The sequence below is a fragment of the Martes martes genome, assembly GCF_963455335.1.
Source record: "Martes martes genome assembly, chromosome: 8".
NCBI classification, from domain to species: Eukaryota; Metazoa; Chordata; class Mammalia; order Carnivora; family Mustelidae; genus Martes; species Martes martes.
In genome coordinates, this window is record NC_137895.1 from 106089616 (window position 1) to 106114330 (window position 24715).

The window sequence follows — 24715 nt, forward strand, 5'->3', positions numbered from 1 at the left end:
TCTTAGCAATGGGCAGTTCTTCAACAGATATAGGAATTACCATTTGCAAGAAGTACCCCTTTATTCTTCCTTCAGTGTGACTTACTCAAGCATCAAAAAGGGCTGATTAGAAAGGAGAGGGTTGGGGTGCCTGGGTGGCTTAGTTGGTTAAGGTCCAACTCTTGGTTTCTGCTCAGGTCGTGATCTCAGGGTCTTGAGATGGAGCCCCAAGTTGGGCTCCACACTCAGCACAGAATCTGCTTGAGATTCTCTCTCTCTCCCTCTGTCCCTCCCCCTACTGTGTTCGTTGTCTCTCTCTCTAAAAGAAATAAATCTTTGAGGAAAAAAAAAAAAAGGAGAGGGTTAAAGATAGTCTGTTAATATGCTATACTTTATTTCATAAAAGTGATGACCACTAATAATTATGGCCACTGAAGGAAAATCTGAGCTAAGGATACTTTGTTAAAGGATTTTTTTCAAAATTTTTTTTATTTATTCATTTGAGAGAAAGAGAGAGAGATAGACCACAAGACCCATGGGGAGGGTCAGAGGGAGATAGAGAAGCAGACTCCCCACTGAGCAGGGAGCCAGACCTGGGGTGGGGGGATAAATCCCAGGACTCAGGGATCATGAACTGAGCTGAAGGCAGATGCTTAACTCACTGAGCCACCCAGGTGCCCATGGATAAAGGAGTCTTGACAAGTCAGTAGCAAGTATTTTCAATTGTCTATAAGGAACAGTGGGTCACAACAGACTAAGTTTTTAAGTGAAAGAACCATTAGATGAATTAGTTTAGGTGCTCTGCATGCTACATTTTCTACATGCTATTGCCTATAAAAATCCAATGATCTCTTTTGTTCATACTGTGATTTTTTTGTTGTTGTTCAATAAAGAAAGGCTAGTCTGGAGATAAAAACTGAGGATAAAAGAAACAGATAGGGGCGTCTGGTGGCTCAGTCAGTTGAGCATCCAACTCTTGATATCAGTTTAGGTCATGATCCTGAGATCCTGGGAATGAGCCCCAATTTGGGTCCCTGCTCAGTGGGGAGTCTGCTTCTTTCTCTCCCATTGCCCCTTCTCCCCCCATTCATGCTTGCGAGTGTGCTCTCTCTCTCTCAAGTAAATAAAATCTTAAGAAAAAAGGGATAAAAATTGATGAGAATAGCAATAAAGAGCAGACATGGAAAGTGAAGGAAAGAAAGCTAAATAAACACAGAAAAAGAGAAATAGAACAGTTTTAAAACATTAGTTCTGAGCTCCTTTAGTTGCTCTTCACAGAGGGGTTGATGATATCCCTAACTGGGCTACGATCATACCAACTCAGAGACTTAATTGCACTCATGTTGTAAATTTACTAAAATTCTCCAGAATTTTGAAGGTATATGCTATTGTCCAGCTAAATCCTTGCAATTTGTTAAACAATCTTTGTTCACTCATAATGTGTGAAGGAAAATTATGTTAAATACACACACTTCCATGGTATAATATTAAAGTCAACCCACAGATCAAGAAATACAGATTAGAGTCTTCAAGCTCTACTTACTTCTCCACGATACGGATATTGCCTCATAGTAGACATATTTAATAGCCTAATTAGTTATCTGCTTTGCTTATTTGATGAGTAAAGGTAAGGCCCACCTCTCAAATTCAGCACGTTGCCACAGAAATTTTGAATTCCCTCTTCTTGCAAGAGGGAAGAATGTAAAGGACAGAATAAAGTTGGATTCCTAATAGCTAAAGGATATTAATAGCCATGTAGTAAAAACGTAATTGAAAACCCACTGGAAGCAGAATGCATGCCTAGATAATTTTAAAAACTTTCACTTCCAAATTTTACAGAAGAACAGTGCTTCTTGGGACGCCTGAGTACTCAGTCAGTTAAGCATTTGCTTTCAGCTCAGGTCATGATCCATCTCTCTCCCAGGGTCCTGGGATTGAGTCACCTCAGGGCTCCCAACTCAGCAGGGAGCCTCCTTCTCCCTCCCTCTGCCGGTCCCCCTGCTTGTGCGGTCTCTTGCGCGCGCTCTCTCTCTCTCTCTCTCTCTGTTAAATAAATAAATAAAATATTAAAAAAAAAAAAAGAACAGTGCTTCTTAAAGCACTGACATAGTGATGTATCAAAATTGAACTGACGTGAAATTATGTCTTTGTATAACAGCTTGTCTTTGAAATGAAAAAAGTATTTTTGCTTTGTTCTGTTTTTCAAATATGCTTCAATGGACTTAACTTAGTTTTCCTAAGGGAAAAAAATATCTCCAGGGTGAGACCAAAATAGGAAATTTCAAACTAAGAATTTTTCGGAAAGTTTTAAATGAATGAAACCAAGAATTCATTAATAGGCTTGCCATTATACATTATGTTACAATCAAGCTACTGTAATCATCAAAAGAGTTTTGCTCATATACATGAATTGTGTTAATATGTTTCTTCTTGACTGAGAACGTTCTTCAGTCACTGAAGTTATTGCCTGAGGTGTATGAAGTTGTCTCGTTCGTTAGCAGGCTTCCCTGGGAATCCTGAGAAACAGAGGACGTAAGTCATCTGTAAAGGAATACAGCAACTAACACCACCTTCTATAAGCTTCTCCTTGGGTGCTAAAGATTGGTGGAGAAACCAACCAATTTTCTGCCACCTCACCACAAATAAGAATTGAAGAACACTACAGGCTCTTGAGAAAGATGACCCCTAGCACTGCAAAATGATTGGTCTATGAAAATATTATGATCGAGGTTTACTTTAGTTTTTGAAGTCCAGGAAACGTAAGACGTGAATCATTGCCAAATACGCACATTGGTTTATTTTGTGTAGGGGGGTGTGGTGTGTTTACATTTTTGTTTTGGGGAATGTAGAAGCCTCTGCAGCTGACATTTGTGTTATCCAACTATGTGTGTCCACTGCCTTTCACTGCCACTGTGCCTCCCCCCACCCAGGAACACCCTCATGAGGACAGGACAAGAGCCTTGTCTATCCCAAGAATAATGCCTAGCATGTAGTATCTGCTCAATAAGTATTTGTTGAATGAATAAGAGAAGAGACAGATTGGATCAACTCCATACTCCTTATGATATCCTGCAAAGTTTTCTTTCATTGGTCTGTTTATTAAATACACTTCTCTTCCATCTTAGCCTTGAAGCATACCCAACCATTTAGTTTTAAACTACTAAAAGTTTTTATACTTTTGCCCTTTTGCTCATATTGATCCTTCTGCCTTATATGCCCTTCCCTACCTTGACTCCTGGACAGTACCTAAATAGGAATCTATTTAGTTTTTAAGTTCAGCTCAGACATCATTTCTTCTATGAATGCATTCCTGAAACCCTAGGCAGAATGTGCTGCTCCCTCCTCGGCATTTCTGTAGTACCTCAACTTGTTGTACTTGTTTTCATATCCGTCTTCCCATTCTAGCCTTTCTGTCTGTTAAAGACATGAACTATGTAATTTTCATCTTAAAATTAGCAAAAATTAGCAAAATTATCAACAAGTACCACTTGCGCAGTAACTTAAATGAGTGAGTGAATTCTAGTGAGTTCTGCATAGTTTATTAGTTTGTGTTTTCTATTTGAGATTCTTATTTCTCCAACTAGGGAAGTCTTCACTGCCGGAACTATATCTTATATTTCTAAAGTGCCTAGCACAGTATTTGTTTCGTATATACTAAGTGTATACTTACATACACAGTGTATGTTTCGCATATACTTAGTGTATACATATATACACAGTGTATGTTCATATATACTTAGTGTATACTTATATACACAGTGTATGTTTAGTATATACTTAGCTGATTGTTTATCTATTGGGCAACCCAAGACAGTTTCCTCCAGGCCATTCAGTAGCTTTGGATAAGCTTAGTATTGATGTCAGAAACCATTCAGACTCATCCTGAGTCATAACCCTGTAATCTGCAACAGCCCAGCCTATAGAAACATAACCTTATATATGAAGATTTACCAGAAATTGTTTTGTTTCCTTTGCCTTTTTAGAACCTGGCTACCATACCAACTAAACTTACAGATTTGCTTATTTTTCTTACTTACTGGTTTTTGTTTTACATATCCTGAGGCTCTGTTATTAAGTGCATACACATTAATGATTATTATGTCTTCTTGATGAATTAATTCTTTTATTATTATGTGACAGTAACATAACCATTCCAGCTTTCTTTAGGTTAATATGTGCATGGTGTATCTTTCTCCATATATTTACTTTTAAGCTGTCTGGGTCTTTATATATAAAAAGAGTTTCTTGAAGATAGCATATATTCCACCAGCACCGGGTACAGGTCTAGGGGGCAAGGCTATCTCTTCCTCCTTGGTTCCAGAGGGCAGGGCTACCTCCTAGGTTTCAATAGACCAGGCTATCATCCAGGGCCAGAGGGGTGGAGTTGCCACCCCAGTGGACCTGGAGGACAGAACATCCAGCCAAAGAGGATTGTTCTCGAGCCTTAAAACCTAATGGAGTTTACCCTACAAAGTTTTGAACTTGGCTTGGGACCCATGACCCTTTCTGAAATAGGAATGTCTAACCTATGCCTGTCCTACCATTGTATTTTATTTTATTTTTTTTCTACCATTGTATTTTAGAAGCAGATAATTTGTCTGATTTGAACAGATTCACATCTAGAGAGGAATTTTTGCCTCAGGGTGAATGATGCATTGAGTCTCATCTACCTTTGATTTAGATGAGATTCTGAATTTAGAATTGAGGCTGAAATGAGTTAAGACTTTTGGGCTGTTGAGATGAGGGTTAATGTGTTTTGCATGTGAGAAGCACATGAATTTGGGGGGTATGAAGATGAGGTATTATGAGCTGAATTATGTTCCCCAAACATTATATACTGAAGCCCTAACTCCCAGAATGTGATTGTATTTGAAGATAGAGCATTCAGTGAGGTAATTAAGTTAAAATGAGGCCGATGGGGTAGGCCTCAATCCATTGTGACTGGTGTCCATATAAGAAGAGGAGGTTAGGAAAAAAAAAAAAGAAGAAGAAGAGGAGGTTAGAACCTACAGAGAGATGCTAGGAATATGTAATCACAAAGGAAAAAAACATGTAAAGACACAGAAAGAAGGCAGTCATCTGCAAGCCAAAGAGAAACCCTCAGAAGAAACCACCCTGCCAACACCTTGATCTTGAACTTCTAACTTCCAGAACTATGAGAAAATACATTTTTTTTCTGAGTGTTGAGCTACCCAGTCTGTGGTACTTTGTCTAGCAGTTTTGCAAACTAATATGCCTTCTTTTTGAAAGATACTCTTCTCTGGATATAGAATTCTAGGTTGTCTGTTTTGTTGTTTAACACTTTAAAGATGCTGTTACATTTTCATCCGGCTTCCATAGTTTCAGATGAAAAGTATTTTATATTCATATTTTTTTTTCTTGGTCATGTTTCTTTTTTATCTGACTGCTTTCAAGATTTTCTTTTTATCTTTTGTTTTCAGTCATTTGAAAATAATGTGGCTACTTGCATTTTTCTTTATATTTCCTGTTTGAACTAAAACCCTCTTTTGGATCTCTGAGTATCTTGGGTCTGTGTTTTGTTGTCTTCCATTAATTTTAGAAAATTCTTGGCCATTATTTCTTCAAATATGTTTTTGTCCTTTCCGTCTTCTTCTATAACTACAGTTGCATATTTGTTAGATCATCTAATCTTGTCCCACATCTTTTGGATGTCTCTTTTGTTTTGTTTTGTCTTTCATATTATATTTAGAGATTCCTTTTTTTTTTTAAGATTTTATTCATTTATTTGACAGACAGAGGTCACAAGTAGGCAGAGAGGCAGGCACAGAGAGAGAGTGGGGAGGAAGCAGGCTCCCTGCTGAGCAGAGAGCCCGATGTGGGGCTCGATCCCAGAACCCTGAGATCATGACCTGAGCCGAAGGCAGAGGCTTAACCCACTGAGCCACCCAGGTGCCCCATATTTAGAGATTCCTGCTATCAATTTGGATAGTTTCCATTGATCTGTCTTCAAGTTCCCTTGCGTTTTTTGTGTGTCTCATAATTCTTTTATTAAATGGCAAATATTATATATGAAAGAACAGTTGAAACTGAGGTCAATAATATTTTTATCTAGAAAAAGGCATTCCTCTTCCATAAGGCCTTTAGCATTGGAGACTATTCACATAAGGCAGTAATTGAGGGGCGCCTGGGTGGCTCAGTGGGTTCAGCCTCTGCCTTCTTGTGATGTCTTTGTGTGTGTCAAATAAATAAATAAATAAGTCTTTTTTTAAAAAAAGTCAGTAATTGAGCTGGATTTGAGTTTTGTTTTTGCTGTAGTTACCTTCACTGCATCACAGGCTCCAAATTTTCCAGTGAGTTACCACCATCACATCTTTAACATAAATTCTAGAGTATTGATTTTTTTTATTTTCCTACTTTGTTCTCAGCTTTCAGCAGGTTCCTGATGCCTGTGTCACAGAGGGCTCTTGTTGTATGCCTTTGCCCTTCTCGAAGTGGCAAACTGTTTCTCAGTCCAATACTCATGGTGGGGCCAGGGGAATTTCTTCATTTTTCTGCTCTAGACTTGGGCGGCCTCAGTTTCAGTGTTCCTGCCCCATCGCCAGTGACAGACAATTCTCCCTGCTCTTCAGTGCAAGGTCTAGACTGCAGAAAGATTTCTTGCCCTTCCCCAGTAGCAGCAAACTTCTGCTTTGAATCAGTTAAGACAATGGGGGCATAGAGACTTTCTGTCTCTGGTGATAGATTTCTTTGCCTAGTGTCAATGCAGAAGGTAAGCTGGATTTTTTACTACTATAGTGGCAGCCAATCTTTGCCTAGGAACAGGGGTCTTGCGGGTTCCTGCTGTGCTCCTCATAGCACACAGCTTTTCTTGTCAAAACAAGGTTAGGCTCTAGCACTTCAGCAGCACATGATTTTTGCTTTATATCAGGAAAGAGTCCAGGGTCAGAGTGTACCTTGGGTGCCTGTCTTCTCATGGCAGGCATTACCACTTGTGCTCAAACAGGGCCCAGAGTGTGGAAAGACTTCTAATGCTACTGCTCTACCCTCAAACCTTGCCAGGCCCCACATTCCTGTATCATAGAGGGAGGACTGTCTCGGGATTCCTGCTCTGCCCCTTATCTTTCTAACAAACTTACTGTGACATCCAGTAGAATTATTAGGAAATATGAGGATTGATAATCACTTTTATTCCTGGTGTTGCATAAAATTGACAAAACTGGCATTGACTTACCCTAATAAGTCCCTTTTTGAAAGGTAGAAGATTGTGTAGGCCCATAGCACTATTAAGGTTTTTTTTTTCAACCTGTCAGACTTAATAGGTTGGTAGCTTAATAGTAATTATAGGATAGCTAGATGGCAGAATGTGATGAATTTTTTCTAGGCTCTGCCTTGAAACTGTTCATACAGTGACTTTTTCTGAATTTTGTCAGTCTGCCCCCAAATTTTATACTCTCTGGAGCTGTCTTTAGTTAAAAGTTTTGATTGGACTGAACTTGATAGATAGGTACATGGATAACAGGCAAGCGTATATACATTAGTGCTACTGGTGTCAGCCTCATGGGAGATGATAAGTGGTAGATTTTAGTTCCTCATTATTTTCAGTTATTATTTTACTAAGACTCTGCCTGATGAGCCCCATCAACCTTGGAATTTTCACTTGTTCTAAAATCTTGGACATGAAAAATTCCGACCCTACATCTCTAGTCATATCTGGGCTTTCTTAATCTCAGGCTTCCTATCATACTGTGTCCATGTTGTTATCTACGAGAGCAATCTTAAGTATACATATTTTAGGAATCACAAAATTTTTTTGCAGAAGATTGAGAAAACCTATAGTTGCCATTTTTTATGTTATATGTATTTGGTTGCAGTTTTGGTCCATATGTTCTTCTCTGGGTGTGGTTGTACCAAATTATTATTTTTTTATTAATTTATTTATCTTAATAAACATATAATGTATTTTTATCCCCAGGGGTACAGGTCTGTGAATCGCCAGGTTTACACCTTTCACAACACTCATCATAGCCCATACCCTCCCCAATGTCCATATCCCCACCACCCTCTCCTGTCCCCCCTCCTCCCAGCAACCCTCAGTCTGTTTTTTGAGATTGAGTCTTTTATGGTTTGTCTCCCTCCTGATCCCATCTTCTTTCATTTTTTCTTTTCCTACCTCCCCCCAATCCCCCCACATTGCATCTCCACTTCCTCATATCAAAGAGATCATATGATAGTTGTCTTTCTCCGATTGACTTATTTCACTAAGCATAATACCCTCTAGTTCCATCCACGTCGTCGCAAATGGCAAGATTTCATTTCTTTTGATGGCTGCATAGTATTCCATTGTGTATATATACCACATCTTCTTTATCCATTCATCTGTTGATGGACATCTAGGTTCTTTCCATAGTTTGGCTATTGTGGACATTGCTGCTATAAACATTCGGGTGCACATGCCCCTTCGGAGCACCACGTTTGTATCTTTAGGATATATACCCAGTAGTGCAATCGCTGGGTATTGGGTAGCTCTATTTTCAGTGTTTTGAGGAACCTCCACACTGTTTTCCAGAGTGGTTGCACCAGCTTGCATTCCCACCAACAGTGTAGGAGGGTTCCCCTCTCTCTGCATCCTCGCCAGCATCTGTCATTTCTTGACTTGTTAATTTTAGCCATTCTGACTGGTGTGAGGTGGTATCTCATTGTGGTTTTGATTTGTATTTCCCTGATGCTGAGTGATGTGAAACATTTTTTCATGTGTCTGTTGGCCATCTGGATGTCTTCTTTGCAGAATGTACCGAATTATTTTTAATGAAATTTCTTAAGCATTCAGAAAAAGTATAGAGATTAATATAACATCAGCTTTATACTCAGAGTTAGCAAATATTACTTTGTTCTATCTACTTCAGGGGTTTTTTAATACTAAATATAGTTAAAGTCTTTATGCCATTCTCAGTTGCACTTGTCCTTTTTCATCTGTAGTGGCAATCACTATCCAAATCTGGTGTGCATTTTTTCAGTCTACATTTTGACCTTTTTAATAAAAAAACACTTACTTGTTTCCATAAACAATATGTAATATTGTTTAGTGTGATACAAATTTGGAATGAATGATACCAAACTACTTAGGCTATAAATCTTATACCATTTTACATATAATTCTGGAGCCCTAAAGAAGCTTTCTTTGAAAAAATAGATTGAGGTAGTATCAAAGTAGAATGCTATTATGGTACAAAGTAGCTAGTACTAAGAAGAAGTTTTGTTAAGTTCAATTTTAGATTTGAACATCTTCTCTGTTTATTTTAGTCCCATATTTGACCACTGTCTGTTATCTTCCAGAATCACAGCTCATAATGGCAATTCCAGATCTGTGTTTCCCACACTGCACTTCTACCCACTTCTCCTACATAAGGTGCCTTCATTTCTTTGCCAGACCCTCTTGCCAGCTCTTGGACAGGAAATCCTGTTAGTGTCTCCCTGAGTCCAGCATTGACACTAGCTAACATAGGACAATTTAATCTACTCAAGGAGTTGGGTTATTGGTTCTTGGGGCAAGTATTACAGAACCATGGAAATTGGTGAATTTTCACCTAAAACTTGTCAGTGTTTACAGGCAATTAGAGGCTTTAAATTTTCAGACTTTTTTTCATTGAGCTCAAGAATTTGGGTCTTGGTGTATTTGGGATGGATGATGATGATTTTTTTTTTTTTTTAAAGATTTTTATTTATTTATTTGACAGACAGAGATCACAAGCAGGCAGAGAGGCAGGCAGAGAGAGAAGGAGGGGAAGCAGGCTCCCTGCTGAGCAGAGAGCCCGATGCGGGGCTCGATCCCAGGACCCTGGGATCATGACCTGAGCCGAAGGCAGAGGCTTTAACCCACTGAGCCACCCAGGCGCCCCGGATGATGATGATTTTTAACGCAAGTGTTATGTATGTCTTTAAAAAGGTTACATCTCCTTGGTTTCATAAAGATACAACAAGGTGGGACACTCCAGATATTTGCAGGTGCAGATATTAGAAAGACCACACCCCTATGTGTAAGCTTTCTCATAGCTGCAAGTGATTGTATCAGACTTTACAATGAGGTGAGGAAACATTTACAAGTCTCCAATGGCTCTCCTATTCATACACTTCTGTGTTGTATAACATGATTTCCCTGCAACAATGAACAACTTTTCAACTTGTCACCAGCACAGTGGCTCATAGAAAGTGAATGTGATGACCAGGGTGGAGCATAATATTGTTCATGGGTCAAAGTACTCTGATTTGAAGATATTGTATGTATTGTGATTTACACACACTGGCCAGAGTCAATATAGTCACCAAAGACTAAATAGATTCGTTTGGGAATGCCTGTAGTTAATTGTACCCACTTTTCAGTATTTTGGTTTGCAGGTGAATGGATACATGCATATACATACTTTATATTTTGAGGACTTCATATTTGAGTCCTATTCCTTTGGGCTTCTGTCTCTACACTGTACCAGGCATACATTGTTCAAATAATGAATTTAAGGCTACTTCCTCTCCAGCTGCGATTTTGTCAAGGTCAGACAACCACGTAAACTTGGAACAGGTCACATTTGAGATCATCTATGGCCAGAGAAAGCTTGTTATTAAATACCTTGTATACACGAAAGGACCATTATTTTATCTTTGAGATAATTTTTTCTAGCTCACATTATTTTTACTTCTTATCATAAAATTAAGAAGTTACATACACAATATTATATTCATTCAGCTTTGAGGTTAAAGGGAACCATGTTCCAAAAGGATGGAATGAATAATCAGAAATCAGTTCTAAATCTTACAATACTCCAAATTGAGTGAGTAGTCTCGAAGCAATTCTTCTCTGAAGGAATAGAGGATATATATCAGAATCTCCTGAAGAACTGTCCTCAACTCTGCCATCCCATCTTCATGGTTCTAATAATTAAGGGGAAATGAGGTTAGAGAAAAATAAGGCAAATCCGGAAGTGAGCTCTCAGGCACTGTCAAGAGAGGAGTTTGATTGGTTATACAGTCCGTAGTGTCTCACAAAATTAAAACAAACCGGGATTCCCCATGGGTCCTCATCTAGGATCAAATTATAAGCTGCATCTTCAACCTCATTCCGGTATACAAAACAATGAGTTTCATAGGCTTTTTTTTTTAAACATCTCAACAATATAATAACACCAGAGTTCATTTAAATAGAAATGACTTTAAGGAGATCCTAAATATTGCTGCCCAAGTACTCAGATACTCAGGACTCCTTGGAGACATGTCTGAGTCTAACACCATGTGTGGCATAGCACAACATAAATCTAGAATATCTCACTATACCAGAAAGTAAGGAAGTGTTCCAAGAGTGGTAGAATATGTCAAAAGGACATGGGGCTCTCAATGGCAAAAATTTTGGAGAATATGAACAACAAAATCAATATTGATAATAGATTATAACCTATTGAATAAAATAGAAATCTATAAATCTATACTGGCATAAAGATATAAATGGATAAACAAAGGGGAGGGAAAGGAAAGCTTTATCCTGTGAGAGAATGTGAGCTAATAAAGGTGGAAGGAATGATGGAATTAGAGAACCACGATTTGGCAACCATCTTAGTAATAACTGCTTTGGGCAAGAATCATCAAGAAATTGTGAAAACCAGTAGATAAAAGTTTATATTTGCATAGTCTGAAGGTATCTCTTCATTAATAAAGTATTTCACTTAGCGTAAAACTCTTTTAGTTAATTTACAATGGAAGAACCTAATAAATACCATTTAAACCAAATGACTAAAGTTAACATCACCATTAGTGGGACAAATCAGCATTACATGTTTTCTGATAATATGCACTGAGAAGAACTCAGATTTCAGCCAAACAATATGTAATCTAAATTTAACAATTAGGAAACATATACAAAGTTACGTGTAGATATAATAAATGAATGATAAAGCAAAAATAGTGAAATATTAGCAATTAAGTAATCTGGGTGAAGGGTTGGACAGTTCTTGTATTCTTGCAACTCTTCTGTAAGTGTGAAATTTTTTCAAAATAAAAAGAATTGGGGGGTGGGGCGCCTGGGTGGCTCAGTAGGTTGGGGCCTCTGCCTTCGACTTGGGTCATGATCCCAGGGTCCTGGGATTGAGCCCCGCATCGGGCTCTCTGCTCAGCGGGAAGCCTGCTTCTCCCTCTCTCTCTCCCTGCCTCCCTGCCTACTTGTGATCTCTGTCTGTCAAATAAATAAATAAAAATCTTAAAAAAAAAAAAAAAGAATTGGGGGACACCTTGGTGAGTCATTCAGCTGGGCATCTGCCTTTGGCTCAGGTCATCATCCCAGGGTCGTGGGATTGAATCCCTCATCGGGCTCCTTGCTCAGTGGGGAGCCTGCTTCTCCCTCTGGCTGCTGCTCTCCCTGCTTATGCTCTCTCTTTCACTGACAAATAAATGAAAAATTGTTTTAAATAATTTATATAAAATTTTAAATAAAATTTTAAATAAAATAAATTTAGGTTAGTATCAATTAAGTATTAATTTAAATAAAATTAAAATTTAGGTCAGTAAATATAGGCTTCAGATTTTCATCATCTTGTGAAAATGGAGATGCCTAAAAGTATTGAAAATATTAAGAAGTGTCTGGACAACTCTAAAATATTACCGATAGGCAGCAACAAGATGATACAATCAGTTACAGAATGAACTTTTTGTATATTGACTGATTCATTGTTGGGTAGACATTATAAGAAGGCAGTTTTTAGTTAAACAAACAAACAAAAAATCTTACTAGATCTGTCAGAAAAAAAAAATGGACAACTGTATATGAAATCAGTTCTTCACTGGAGGAGAAGCTGCTCAGTTGGGTTGTACAAGGAATTCAGCATTGGGAGAGGATTTGAGTCAGATTATTTGTAAGGTTGGTTTTTCACCCCCCCAACCCTGATTGTCTATTATTCTAACATAAACAGCCTCCCAAAATTTTAGGACTGTATTTGAATGTGACATTGTAGCTCAAGCAAAAAATGAAATAATTAGGGGTGCCTGGGTGGCTCAGTGGGTTAAAGCCTCTGCCTTTGGCTCGGGTCATGATTCCAGGGTCTTGGGATCGAGCCCTACATTGGGCTCTCTGCTCAGCAGGAAGCCTGCTTCCTCCTCTCTCTCTCTCTGCCTGCCTCTCTGCCTACTTGTGATCTCTATCTGTCAAATAAATAAATAAAATCTTTAAAATAAATAAATAAAATAATTAGAAGATTTAAAAAGAGGAAGATAGAAATATTTAAAAAATAAACAATTGTTTCAAAAGGGCAGCTTACATAGAAAAAATAAAGGTATAGAGCTCAATTATAGGGTGAAGGCTTTTGTCTAAATGGTGAGGAAGCCTGTGTTTCTCCTTTTTTCTGTTTCTTCTGAGGGCAAAATAAGACAGTATATTAAATCACAAAAAGAAATATTTCAGTTAAACAGGGAAAGATCTGTGAACATGGAATAAATTTCAAAGGGCTGTGGTAGAATTTCCTTTCAGAGAGATTTAAAAACTAACGTCGAGTCTAGACATTTAGTGCCCCTCCCTAACCCCATCATACTTGTCAATATTGTGCCCATTTGATACAGATCATCTCATACTATCAGTAAATATATATAGCCTATATATTGAATGATTGAATATTTTTAAAAGCGGGGGTTTTCATTTTTAAAACTTTAAAACTCCTGAAATTTTAAGTAAAGCCAATGTTTTGGGTTCTAAAATTGTGCCTTTGTAAACAGGGATTAGCAATGGGTAGTTGTTTTAAGGACTTTAATAAAAAAATGTGTTTTAATTTAAGATGTTAGCCACATGCATATATATATAGCTATAAGTACCCTCACTTTAGCAGGCATAGAAATGTAAAACACTAAACATAACAGAAAATTTTTTTTAAAAATTGGACTTTATCAAAACTTTAAACTTGTGTTCATCAAAATGCTGGGAGAAAATATCCGACGTGTGTGTGTGTGTGTTAAGCAAAGGACTTCCATGAGAAGATATTTTAAAAGTCTATAAAAAAAAGATAAAATAATAAAATTTTTAAGCAGGCAGAAGACTTGATTGAATGGACACTTTACAAGAAGAAGATACACAAATGAGACACGTAAAAAATGCTCACACAGATGAAAGGCACAATGAGATTGTACTACAGTCCCACAAAAAAATGGTTGAAATTAACAGAACTGGTAATACTGGTTTTTAGTTGGGGATGTGGAGCGACTGGAACTCTGAGAAATTGCTGGTGAGAATTTAAAGTAGTACAAGACTTTGGGAAACAGGCAGTTTCTTATTAAGTTAGATATACTCCTATAACTCAAGAGAAGTGTCTACAAAAAGATGTATACAGGAGTATTCATAACAACTTTATTTGTAAAAGCCCAAAACTGGAGACAATACATGTGTTCATTGATAAAATAGATATTTTTAATTATTTTGTGTCATGTAATGGAAACTAAACAATAAACGACAGTGAACCAATACAAGCAACTTTAAAAATGAACCTCAAAAACACTCTCAAGCAAAAGAAGGCAGATACAAAATAAAATGTAATTAATGTATGATTTCACTTATATGACAATTAATGAACAGGGTAAACAATCTATGGTGGTAAAAATTAGAACACTGGTTACCAAAGGAATTGACTAAAAAAGAGAGTATGAGAGACTTTCTGGGATGTTGAAAATGTTAGTTTGGTTGAGGAGACAGTTTATGTGAGCATATGGATTTATCAAAATTCACCAAATTGTACACTTAAAGATACATGCATTTCACAATATGTCAATGATAGTTAAATTAAGAGGAAAACAGAGGGGCGCCTGGCTGGCCCAGTCAGAAGAGCATGTGACTCTTGATCCTCGGGGTCGTGAGTTTGAGCCCATGTTGGGCATGGAGCCTACTTTTAAAAAATAAACTTTTTTTAAAAAGTTAATAAAAAATGAAAACAGGAAAAGCATACCCCACTACCAGTCTCTTTTTAACTTGTTAAAGCAGTTTGACTGATAAGCAGCATCTGCTAAAAAGCTAAAAATGGAATTTCTACTTAGACTGCAAATTCTTTTTTTCCACCATGAATGCCAGCCTCCCATCAGGGGCCCCACCACACTGGAATGAACTTGTATCAGCCAGCCTGCTCTGTGGGTCATGGAGCTTTGGATTCCAGCTCCCTTTCCCAGCACTCTGTCCCATTTTTTAATTTCCAGGGAAGTATTGTTCTAAAACTTGGCTCAGACCTTGTCCTCTCCTTGGATTCCTTCTTCCATTTGTTTTCTTGATTTTGATCAATCACTCTTTGGCTTGTATCCCTCCCTTTTCAAGGTGGTGAATCAGGGGGGTTTAATGCTGGGGCAGTATTGGGCACAGAACCTAGAAGTCATCTCCCTCACTCAGGGAAGGCATCAATCACCCGTCACAACATGACGTTTCATTCTTCTCTCTTGAATGCATTTGCACAGATTGTTGTCCCACACAAGTGAGCCAAATGGACTTATGAAGCTATTGGGGGGCAGGAGATGGGGGCAGCAGGAAGGGAAAATAAGAAAGGGAGAAAGAAAAAGAATGGTTCTTTGTGGGGCAACAAACTTTGTTCTGGTTCCCAGCCTGACTGTTTCTGATCTGGTTTTCTTCTTTCTGGGATGTTTGAACTTGCTTCCTCAGCTCCGATGTTGAACTCTTGTCCAAAAAACTAAGAGCAGCAGAGTGTGAGAGGCTAAGAGAGGCAAGGCCAGCAATCCAGCAAAAATAACTGCAGAGCTGTGAAGATGAATGTGTGTCTGTATCGGAACTGGGCTTGAGAATGGGTGTGTGTGTGTGTGTGTGTGTGTCAACAAATTTATGAGAAACACCCTGTGGAGTAGCCTCATTGCTTCTCTCCCTCTGCTGTCACACAGTCTGGCACTTTCTCCTCCCTCTGACAGCTGCCATTAACCTTTTTCTGCAAAGAGCAGAGTATCTTGCCAGTTGGATGTTGAAAATCTGGCAGAGAAAAGCTTGTTCAAAAAAAGGGGAGAGGAAGATAGGGAAGAGGTAGGCAGACACCACAAGAGAGGATGGGGGCTGGCAGGGTGCTAAGCTGGACCACAGGACACAAAACTGTTGCCTTACTTCTGATAAAACCCCAAAAGCTGAGTTGGGGAAAGGAAGAAGAAATGAGAATTTGAATACAGAGGCGATAAGGACCTCTTACGTAGCTGAAAGGACACAGTTACTAAGTTTTATTTGCAGCTCCCAAAACTCCCCAAACTACAAGCTCTGTGCAGAATGTAGAATAATCTTGCTTGTGGAGAGAGAGAGGATATTAAGAGACCCAGCTAGACCAAAACTTTTTTTGATAGAAAAGATCCCTCCAACCATTTCCTTTCTTAACTTGTCTCAGAGAAGGGAACTTCTCCTGTTTCTGTTTTGTTGCAGGTCTTTCCCTCCACTTCTTGACTAGGATAGTTCTTGGTCCTCATTACTGGGGCCTACCCCCAACAAGCCTGCACTAAATAAAAGTGAGCATAAAACACCTACTCTGAGTTCACCTCATATGTCCTTGGCTTTGCAGCAAAAAAGGCAAGAACCTTTTTTTAGTCTTGTTTTTATTAGCTTGGTCTTGCACTGGACTCTTCAAAGTTCTAAAATATGAATATGGAATATTTCGTTAATTACAAAGCTCTGTATTTATAGAGATCTTAATGTTTTCTAGCTGCCCTAATTGCATTTTTCCCTTTGTGTTTAAAGTATTCCCATGGGAGAAGAGGTTAATACTCCTGGTATCCTAGAGCTCCTGAGAAGCAGTTATTTACCATCTTGGAGTTTTAATGAGTCTTGACAATTATTACAGTCCAGTACATTAAACACAGGTCTGTCGTCTCCAATGTCATCTTATAGAGGTAATGCTCCCCCAACTAAGCAAGGAGAAAATGAATCCTGTGGATACAAAACAAAACAAAACAAAAAAACCCATGACCAGCATAGACAGTGCAAACTTTAAAGCCCGTAGAACTTAGAAACTTTGGAAATGACAGTTTTTTGGTCTAGTCAGAGCATTTGAAATAAATGGCCCTTAGCTTTCTTCCAAACTATTTAATTCTTTACCAGTGGTTTGGTGGGACAGTCCAGAAATAGAAGTAACTTAAATTTTTTATGGGTAGTATCTCCTGTGGTGTATGCCAGGGGCTCTCAGCCATGTTTGTGCCCCAACACCCCGAAAGGATACAAGGTTCCTATGGTAACAGTGGCTAGGTGCAACAATAATTCTCTCAGGGAAACCTGTTTAAACTTAGGAAAAAACAAGGGTGTGGGACTGCACCCCTCTTGAGTGGGGCATGCTCTCTTAGGTGTAAAATCAAAAGGGTACCCTGAAATATAAGCAGTCTTCAGTCTCCATACAGGCAGTACTGTCATTCCTGACTTGGTTTCCTGTGCCCCATAACTTAATGCCCCACTTCCGGAGAGTAGGGGGAAATGCTGCCACAACCTCCCTTCCTGTATTAGTCACTCATCTGAGGAGTCCCTGCTATGTGAATGAGCCAGCCCTCCTCAGCAGCCACTGGCTACCATTCTAGCTATTGCTGTTACTCTGAGCCTCTTAAGAGAACCTCCTGCACCCCTTATAGAACGTCCTGCTGCTGGAGCCCCCGCCATAGAATGAGGTTTTCTGCCAAGCAGAGATAGGGCTGGGCCACACTCACTTGCCACTGGGGCAAGCAAAGACGTATTTCTGATGTCTGGAGTTAGAACCCGGAAGGGATCTTCCAACATGTAAAATGTTATGAATGGTGGTTAAGTTCACAACCCCATACACCAATAATACTGTATTTGTTTGCAGGGCTGCCATAACGAAATACCACAGACAGGGTGGCTTGAACAACAGTAATTTATTTCTTACAGTTTTGGAAGCTAGCAGTCCAAGATCAAGGTGTGGGTAGTGTTGGTTCCTCCTGAGGCCTCTGTCCTTGGCTTGCAGATGGCCGCCTCCTTGCCGTACCCTCACATGGCCTTTCCTTCACGTGCATGCATCCCTGGTGTCTCTGGGTCCAGATATCCTCCCCTTCTTCACAAGGACACCAGTCATTGTACCCAGACACCCCCCAACAAACTCATCTGAACTGTTACCTCTTTAAATACACCTCTTTAAGTCTCCACCTACAAGCACCTTCTGAAGCTATGGGATTAGAGCTTCAACATGTGAGTTGGGGGAGGGAGCTTGATTTGACCCATAACAAGCATTATGGGTCAGTAGTCTCATGGGGACTGCTTGGGAGCCTAACTACCACTTAGGTAATTGTTTCTGGGTTTCAGACAACCCAGAACAAACTCTGGAAACGGCATTCCAAATAAATCATGGGGCCCTGCCTATTAAAAGGTAGGGGGGTACTGCGCAGTCGGTTACTCACATCCACTAATTACAGAGTACTCCCTCAGGGGGGTTGCAGGGCATGCTGGTGACTTCAGTCCAGAATACTGTATGAAAAGAACTTAGTAACTGGACTGTTCTTAAAAACCTGTGTACATAAAAGATGAAGCAGATACTTGTTTGTGAGTGAGAGAAATCAGGAACTTTCTGGAGGTATTCTTCTACACGGTGTAAATGCTATCTTACTGCTTTGTCTACTAATTTTTATATGAGAGACCACCTAGACACAAAAGCAAATCTCCCTAGCTGGGATATGCCCTTCTAGAGAAAGCAGAGTCTTTAATTTTAACACTTAATAGATCTCGCTGTAATTGCAGTGATGATCAGGAGCCCTAAAGATTGGGTTTTGAGGGGTGCCTGGGTGGCTCAAGTCAGTTAAGCATCTGCCTTCGGCTCAGGTCATGATCCCGGGGTCCTGGAATAGAGTCCCACATGGGGCTGCTTTCTCTGCCAGGAGCTTGCTTCACCCTCTCCCTCTGCCTGCCGTTCCCCCTGCTTGTGCTCGCTCGCTCTCTATCTCTATCTCTGTCAAATAAATAAATAAATAAATAAATCTTTAAAGGAAAAAAGATTAGGTTTTGATGGATGAATTAGGTTTTAACGTCATCAGATTGAAAAAAAAAACTTACTTTTTTTGAGAATTTGTTTTTAGGTAATCTCTATACAACCCCAAGATCAAGAATCACATGCTCCACTGACTGAGCCAGCCAGGCACCCCTACTCTTACTCTTTTCTTTTTTTAAAGATTTGATTTATTTATTAGAAAGAGCATGAGGGGGTAGGGGAGGGCAAAGGGAGAGGGAGAAGCAAAATCTTCACTGAGCAAGGAGTCCAATGCAGGGCTCGATCCCAGGACTTCAGGATCATGACCTGAGCTGAAGGCAGACACTTAATTAACTGAACCACCCAGGCGCCCCTAATCCTACCCTTTTCTTTTAATTATTTTTATTAACATATATTATTTGCCCCAGGGGTACAGGTCTGTGAATCATCAGGTTTACACAGTTCACAGCACTCACCATAACACATACCCTCCCCAATGTCCATAACCCAGCCACCCTCTCCATACCCCCCCAGCAACCCTCAGTTTGTTTTGTGAGATTAAGAGTCTCTTATGGTTTGTCCCCCTCTTATTTCCTTCCCTACCCCCCAAATCCCCCACTCTGCCTCTCAAATTCCTCATATCAGGGAGATCATATCATTGTCTGTCTCTGATTGACTTATTTCGCTAAGTGTAATACCCTCTAGTTCCATCCACGTTGTCGCAAATGGCAAGATTTCATTTCTTTTGATGGCTGCATAGTATTCCATTGTGTGTGTGTAGAGATAGATAGATAGATATACCAAATCTTCTTTATCCATTCATCTGTTGATGGGCATCTAGGTTCTTTCCATAGTTTGGCTATTGTGGACATTGCTGCCGTAAACATTTGGGTGCATGTGCCCCTTCAGATGACTACATTTGTATCTTTAGGATAAATACCCGGTAGTGTGATTGCTGGGTCATAGGGTAGCTCTATTTTCAACTCTTTGAGGAACCTCCATGCTGTTTTCCAGAGTGGCTGCACCAGCTTGCATTCCCAGCAACAGTGTAGGAGGGTTCCCCTTTCTCCGCATTTGACGTAATCCCTAAGCCAAAGGTCAGGTGCTAATATCCTACTGTCAACTTAACAGGAAAGAATGATATGGTAGTGGCTTAGAAGTAGTAGGGTGGAATGTTTGGTAAAGCTCCTGCCTATGTTACTGAAATTTCACTGTTCAATTTATTCCTCTGAATCAGTTACCCTCCAAAGTATTACTTTTTTAAATGCAGATATTTCTAGGAAGGATAGCATGTTAACATCATCACCTTTGCCTGCCTGGGTATCCGAACAACAGAGTAAGAACAGTGAGTAACTGGGGAAAGTTCAAAAAAGGACCAAATTGCCAGATTAAAAACTAGATTAATCTCCTTCTCAGTGTAACCCAGGCCTGGTGATAAAACATCATTGTACTTCAGATTCTCTTATTTTAGGCTATTTGATACATCTAGAGTATATGGGAAATCACACCAACCTTTTACACGTATTTAGCCTAAATTCAAACCAGTTAGATATTATTCCTAAACATACATTTACCACAGATGGATGTTAGGAAGTATCTAGCAGGAAGGTAGGGAATCATCAAAAAGATAAGGTACTGGGTTTTTTCTAGCATCCTGTGTGATGAGACACAGAGAAGACAATGTGAGGTCTTCGTGAGATCTGAAAAAGTCCTCTAACTAGAAATAGCCTACAGACTTCCAGTTGGGGGTCACTGTTCTAATGGTATTTTGTCAGGAGTGAGCTATATTTATTCACAGATAAAGTTGGAGAGAATTTAGAGATCTTCGAATCTCCCCCCACCTTCTTTTTTTCTTCTGCACACGAGAAGGCTGAGGCCAGAGAGGTGAAATTACTTGCCCAAGATGCTAAAGCTAAGTGGCACCATAGGGACTGGACATTTCAGACTTTTTTCCACTATTGCACCCTTTGGAAGAAAACCCTCTCAGCCAGTCAGAGGAAGCCCTGCTAATAACAGTATTCTCCCACAGCGATGTGACTTTTTTTGAGGGAGAAAAGTACATGGTAGACTACTTAATATATCTGCTAAGAAGTTTCTGTAACCTCTGTCAGGGCTGCAACTTTGCCAGCATCCCTCTTGCTCCCTGCACACACTGCTGAACCCTTAGCGTTCGGCTCTTACATACCATCTAGGGTAGTGCAGCCCGCAGGCAGCAGTCCTGTATGCACTGGGGATACTTGGAAAGAGCCCCATGCGGGACTTGCTGGGTTCTGTGTGGTGAGATGATCCCATGACTTCTCCCTCTTCTCTTGAAGAACTGGCTTTCTCACTTGGCTACTTCTGAAGGTTGAGCTCCCCTCCCTCTCCAGCTGCCTCCTCAGGAGGAGACTTAGAGCAGAAAGATCTGGTGAGCCTTCTCCCCTTCAGTAAGCTGGGTGAAACTTCCCAGAAGTACTTGCTTTGGTGTGGACTTCTCTTCTCAGGCTTGGTCATTCCTTCCATGCAGAAATGCAACTGGGTGAGGCCAGTGGAGCTCTGGACTGCTGTGGCTTCGCCTACACTTTCTGGGGAGCTGTGCTCATGAGTGTGGTGAGCCTTAGCATTCACTGAGCCAGGTTGGACTGGAAATGTCCCTGGAGTCTCTCACTCTCACCCTTCTTCACCTAAGTAAACACTGACTGCAAAATTTTTTGAGCATTAGGAGGCTATGGGAATATTTTTCTTTCAACCCCAACCATCCCCAAGAACTTTCGAATCACATCACATATTTTCTTCCCTTTAGCAATCCAAAATTAGTTACATACCACTCCAGACCCCTACCTCATCCCCAACCTTCTCCATGTCACGAGACCCGATTTACTGTATTATGCTTGCCCCTCACAACTACTCATGGTCCTCCATAAGATGGCCACGTGTACCCAGGGGAACCACTCAGAACCGCCCATATGATTCCAGAGCCTTGCTCAGTAATGGCACCCTTTCCAAGGCCCTTCTGAATTACTGGACCAGCAACTTGTACCATACTCAGGGTCATTTTGTCATCTCACTAAGGAGTCAGGAGACACCACCCAGGCAATGTATCAGGTTGGCAATAAAAAAAAAAAAAAAAAAAAAAAAAAAAACTCAAGCAAGATCCGTAGTTTCCTGTGGGAGGCTTTCTAGTTTCTCCCTGCCACACTCATCCCAGAATCAGATCCAGGTGCTGGAAACAGCAGACAGCAGTCCTGTACATAGAGTGTGCATTGAACACATGCCACTGTGGTGAAGGAAATTTCCTTCTCTCTTCCTGCTCGGCCAGAGCGATGAGCTGGAACTGGCTCAGGCTTTGAGCTGGTTTAGCATTAAAATCTCAGCTGCAACAAAGCCTTGTTCTTACCGCCCTGACAGTTTTCAGCATTAGATTTCTTATTAGTTGTTTGGGTTGTTTTTTTTATTTCACCCTCTCCCTTTTGACACTTTTCTTTTCTGAGAGCCAAACCAAATACGCTGGGCTGGCTAGCTAGCCTGTCTGTGTCTGCGATTCCCAGAACTCCGCTGCTGTTCTGATGGATCCCTTTGGCAAGGAGGGAAATATTTCTCCATTTTGATAATGACAGGCCCTTAATTTTAACGTCTCTATTTATGTCAGTTAACAGATTCTAAGAGATAATGTGAGATACTACCAATCAGCTAAGGCGACCATATGAAAATTCTGCCTAGCTGGAAAATATGGTTCTTTGTTTGTAACACTCTACACTTTCTCCAGCCTCAACTAATTACCTCAGCCAGTCTTTGGACTGGTAAAGCCTTGTGCAGACCATTCCATCCATCTCTGTGCCTCAGGTGTCTGCTTCATATGAGCACCCCACCCAGATGGGTAACTGGCTGGTTGGGCTTAAAGGCTAACACACAACTGGTCCTGAGGCAAACACTTCTGCTGGTCGAAACTCTGCTGGGCGCTGTACCTTCTTAGGCCTTGGTTGTCTGACATGCGTGCAGGGCTAGAGAATTGAACTAGTAGTTCTTCGCTCACTTCCAGGCTTATGATTCTCAGGTTCAGAATCAGTAGTTCTACTGTTTGATGTTTTGTTGGGGAGGGGATTAGTGTAGAAAACTAAGTTATATTCTTCATGTTAATGCAGGTTCACTAAAATTCTTAACTACTTATTTCCATCAGAGCTAGGGAGCTTCTGGCACTGCAGGATTTTCAGAGCCACAGCTAAGAAAGAGAGCAGCTCCTGAGTTGCTTTTGTTATTATTTTCTTTTTAACCTTTTAAAAGGAAAGGTAAAAATGCATAGAGAAATCTAGCTACCCCAAGGCTTATGGCATACATTCATTCGATAAATATTTGGGGAGCACCTACTATGTGCCAGGCATAACATGCTCTTGAAAGTACTAGAAAGGGGCACCTGGGTGGCTCAGTGGGTTAAGCCTCTGCCTTCGGCTCAGGTCATGATCTCAGGGTCCTGGGATCGAGCGCCACATCGGGCTCTGTGCTCAGCGGGGAGCCTACTTCTCCCTCTCTCTGCCTGCCTCTCTGCCTACTTGTGATCTCTCTTTGTCAAATAAATAAATAAAATCTTAAAAAAAAGAAAGAAGAAAAGAAAGTACTAGAAAATTCTAGAAAGTCATTTATGATTTTCTTGCTCTGAGAGGCTTAAGTACCTGGGGTTCCCTCCTATCCTGATGCTTCAGTCATAAGGGAATGAAATGAGGAAGTCCCTTTGGTGATATAAAACCAAATGAATCTTGGGGAGATCTCTGTCGTACTGCTCAGCAGTGGAATTTTGAGTGTGGGTCATGTATATACAGGCCCCCTTAGTGGAATGGAGCTAAACTCTTGTTTTTATTACACCATTTTGTTTAAGATTCATCATGGAGGAGCAGCAACAAATAGCCTTTCCTTCCTTTTTTTTTTTTTTTTTAAAGATTTTATTTTTTTATTTATTTACTTATTTGAGAAAATGAGAGAGAGTGCAAGGCAGTAGTGGGGGACAGAGTGGGAGGGAAAGGGACAAGCAGATTCATGCTGAGTGTGGAACTCAATGCCAGGCTCAATACCATGACTCTGAGACCCCGAGACCATTACCCCAGCCAAAATCAAGAATCGGCCACCATGCAACTGAGTCACCCAGGTGCCCCTGGCCTTTCCTTCTTATGAGAACAAAATCAGACATTGCCTGACAAAGGAGCTCATTACAAGTTAGGGAGAAGAAGGCCCCATAGCAACCTCATGATCATGACCACTTCCACTCAGCATTGCACAGAGCCCAAAGCCATAGTGGCTGTTGCTTCAGGCTCCACATGCCAAGCAACTGGGGCAGATGGAGACCTCAGGGAAAAAAAACTATAGGAGATTCAACCTGCAAGCTCAGACTTGAAAATACCGAGGAAGAAAGAATTTTGGAGTTAGTATTAATCTGTGGGAAATAATCATAGGACAAATATTTCAAAAGTAACTTTAATTCTCCCTGGTACTAAATGCTAGAGGAACCCTACAGAATGAAACAGTGGCCTGAAAAAACCTGCCGAAAAGTAAATGACCAGACAAGCGATACCTACCATGTGCTCAGATCCCTCTGACCACGTGCACTTTGTATTTTATTAACAGGTATTGTGGCAAAAGGCATTTTATTTTATTCTAGTTTTTCGAAAATCCAAATTCAGAAGTTCTTTCATGTCTTCAAACTCCTAAGCAGATGTGGTTGAACAGCCTGCTCATTGGAGCTGGGGCTCTAGCCCGGGTCTGGCTGGGGTAGAAAACCATTTCAGCTTGATCCGTCACCTCCAAAAGGCTCCAATTATCATGCCAGTTACCACCTCAGACCTCATGGCCTATGCATTCTGGGA

General features: G+C 40.2%; 1 protein-coding gene across 3 annotated transcripts in view; it reads left to right on the forward strand.

Annotated features, from left to right (window-relative positions):
- Positions 1-24715, forward strand: part of ERC1 (ELKS/RAB6-interacting/CAST family member 1) — a 549895-nt gene that overhangs the window by 508765 nt on the left and 16415 nt on the right. The gene's annotated exons all lie outside the window — the stretch shown is intronic.